Below are 3,744 nucleotides of genomic sequence, written 5' to 3'. Positions count from 1 at the left end.
CGTCCAGAATAATCCCTTTCCTTAAGGTTTCGCTCCTGGCGCCCTCCTTTAGCGGCGCGACTATAATTAGACTCCAGAATTGGCTTTTCTCCCATGGGTCTAGAGTTATAGTTCTTCACAAGTATGTTATCGTGCTTTTCAGCTACGTTCATGGCCCTAATAAGATCATGAAATCTCGTGATGCGTCTAGCATTGACATCAATCCGATAGTTTTTTGCTACCATCAATGCAGAGACGGGGAAGGTGGAGTGAGTTTTCTCGATCAACATTGTATCAGTGATTTTCTGTCCACAGAATTCCATCAAAGACTTGATACGAAGTGCTTCTGAATTATAGTCAAGTACAGACTTGAAATCACAGAAGCGGAGGCTATGCCATCTCACTTCTAAGTCTGGAAGCAGGGAATCAAGGACGTTGCCAAAACGCTGCTCGAGTTCTACCCATAGTTTTCTTGGGTCTTCCTCATTGAGGTACTCATTTTGGAGCGCGTCGTTCATGTGCCCTGTCATGAGAATGATAGCTTTTGCTTCATTAGCCTCTCTTGTAGCTCTATTTGCTTCAAAAGCAGCAGCTTGTTGAGGAGTAAGCACGTCCTGACTTGGCTCTTGGATCGTACTCAGGATCCCATCAGCCTTAAGATGTTGGTGCATATCACAGACCCACTTGTGGTATCCTGCTCATGTTGTCTCCAGTGGAGCGAAACTTAACTTGTTCAGGTTACTCATCTTGAAAAACAACAAGAAAGTAGGGTTAGTTTCGGAGCAAAATAAGCTACCACGAAAGCAATAAAAATCTCTGAGCATAGTCGTTTCCAAGAAATTCAATTCCAAGAGGGGTTGGATTAGATCGAAACAATGATGTTTGTGGTCGATCGTATTCTTTTCAACAAACTCTAAGTTTGGAGGACTCTACAAGCTCTAAGCTTGGAGTGAGCACGAACCCCCACAGTTTGGTTTTTGGTCTCCCCTATGAAGGAGAAAGGGGGGTAGAAGAAGGGAGGTTGCAAGTCCCCGAGAAAAGAAGAAAAGAATGAAAAAAAACTTCAAAAACGAGAACTTTTAGAAAAGTTTACCTTGAAAATTGGTAGGAAATTTTGACCGGAAAAAGTTACTGTAGATGGCATGAAAAGTCGCCGGAAAAAGGTTGACCGATCGTTGACCGCAGATGCTGACGTGGCACCGGTTGCTGACATGGCAGTCTGGATGTTGACGTGGCAGGCTTACTGGATGCCTGCGTGGGCGCTGACGTGGCAGTCTGGATGCTTATGTCAGTGGGCTTGCGCTTCTGGGCTTGGCGGATCTGCTTCTGCTTCTGGGCCTTGGGCTGAGTTCTGGGCCTAGGGTTGACCATATTTGGGCTTGGTTGACTGAAGCAGAGGCAGATGATGCAGGCGGCGGTTCGGTGGTTCAGTTGCTTCAGGCGGCCGGTTCGTGTGGTTCTAGGCCGGTTCCGGTGGTGATTTTTCGGCTTCAGTGATCTGCTGTCCGACTGCAGCTGCTGGTGGAGTTTGGTAGCAGTAGGCAGGGAGGAAAGCTTTCAACAGGGCAGAGAGGATATCAGTATTTCCTAGGGCCGGTTCGGGTATTTGCCGGCCGGTTCTGGGGACAGCGCCGCTGGTTCTGGGCTTCTGGAGGTGAGAGCTTCAAGGTGGGCGGCGGAGCTTTCTGTGGTTTGAAGGCTACGAATATTAGGTTTCAGGGTTAGTGCTTCGTGCTGATAACGTGTTTTAGGGAATCAGAAATTGAGAGAAATTCGTTGTCTATGCTCATTGAAAATAGGGGCCTCTTTATATAGAGGATTATAATGCATAGAATCTCAATTATACAAGGAAAGTAATTGTACATTGATTAGGAATCTAGATCCTTCTAATTAAACCCTATTACCACTAGGTCAAGTAACCTAGAGTTTGGGCTAAACACAAATAGAGATATCCTTAAACAGGAAACAAATAATCCATCAAAAATGTGCGTCTTTCTTTGGTGACCCCTTTTTTTGGGTGAATGATTGGCGACCCTTAGAGCATGTCCACCGGGTGTTGTATTGCCATGGGTCCAACAAGGACCTGGCCCAAGAAGAAAACAAAAAAAGTACAAACCACGTTTTGGAGTTCAGTTGGTCAGAGACTGGGATTCGGGCCAAGGTAAAACAATAGACCATCAAGTGACCTAACTTGGGTGATGTTTTTGTGTCGTAGCGGAAAAGAAAATAAGGCCTACATGTGTCTTCTTACAGTTGGCCACCTGGGGAATTTGAATCCAATGGTCAGCAGATCTGGATGGTTGGTTTTGATTTTTTTTTTCAGATCTGACGGCAAACAATTAAACACAATTCATAATAGTAAGAAACAATAAGAAACTGGATAAAAAATTGAGGAAAAAAAATCTATACAAGTACCTATCATCTATTTCAAATCCCACACCTTTTTTTATTATTTTTTATTTTTTTTATAGTTGCATAAACTATATTCTTCCTCCTAATATTTTTCATCTTCCAAAATTTTTTGTTATTTTTTGTTTACAATATGGACGAACAAAGACGATCTTGTTGAAAAATGTGCTCATGCAGGGATGAGATAGGGGCCTAAGGAAGATATTCAATTGTGCAAGTTTTGAGAAATTGTTAACAAAAATCCGGCTTTGGATAAAGATTGAACGGAATATGATCTAATTGAAAGATTGAAAAATTTAATTAGGGATGAAATTTAAAATGCATTTTAGACTTTCAAATAATTTTCAAAAATTTTAGTAGGTAATTGAACTCGTTGTGAATCGGCTAGTAGTAGATTCCTTAGTGTTGTAGTATTTCTTCCGGTCTAGCACTGCGATCCGCCAAGGTCTGCTAAGAAAACAGAGTCGTTAGGAAGACGACAAGAGTTATCCAATCATCGCTCCTTCCACGCTCAAGTCAAAGAACATTATGGCGGAAAAGTGAGAGAGAATTAGAGCTGGGGTTCAAAGTTACCGCAAATGACGGGTGAATCTATTTATAGGTGTCGAGGGTGAGTAGAAGTTAGCTCCAGCTGACAAGTCCATCACGCCAACTCCCACTCATGCAATCTAATCCATAAACGTGTCTAGTGGGTATGTAATAATGGAGGAATACTTTATGAAGTGCCCATTAGCATTATGGGCCACTCATTGGGCCGACCTTGTGGGCTTTTCCTCTGCTGCGTTCGTACTAATTTACTCGCTCAGCACCTAGTACCATATACAAGTCCCTCAAGTCTCCAAGTAAAAGGACTTTCTTGGTTGGGGAGTTTCAGCTGAATCGTGTGCTCCTTTACTGTAGCGTAATTTGTGCGAGCGTGGTGTATATTTGTTGGACACATGCTTCATCCTCTCAAATGGGCCTCTCATTGAGCCCTCCAAGTAGTGCCCCACCCCCTGGCGAAGAATAGCCTCTTATGCCTTTAAGGAATTGTTTGATGAGGGGGAGACTGTTGGAATTTAGTTAGAATATTTCAAAATACCTGCTATTTTTGAAACCTCCTTTGAACCATTATTTGGAGATAGTAATAGCCATTAATTCTTTTTGTGTCATTAACTCTCTTTGATTATGATTGATATAAATATTTCATCAGTTTTATTCATATACCATTCATTTGGTCAAATTAACTCTACAATTATATTGGTTCATTCCTTATTTGATACCTTCCGTTTTGATTCTTCCTAATCAATGTCATTATATTCATTTCTGCTACATAAGTTACAAAGCTTAATTTCTATTAGCAGATTATTATTGCAT

The sequence above is a fragment of the Rosa chinensis genome, chromosome 7 (genome assembly GCF_002994745.2).
Source record: "Rosa chinensis cultivar Old Blush chromosome 7, RchiOBHm-V2, whole genome shotgun sequence".
In the NCBI taxonomy this organism is placed as follows: Eukaryota; Viridiplantae; Streptophyta; class Magnoliopsida; order Rosales; family Rosaceae; genus Rosa; species Rosa chinensis.
Note: the sequence above shows the minus strand (reverse complement) of the source record.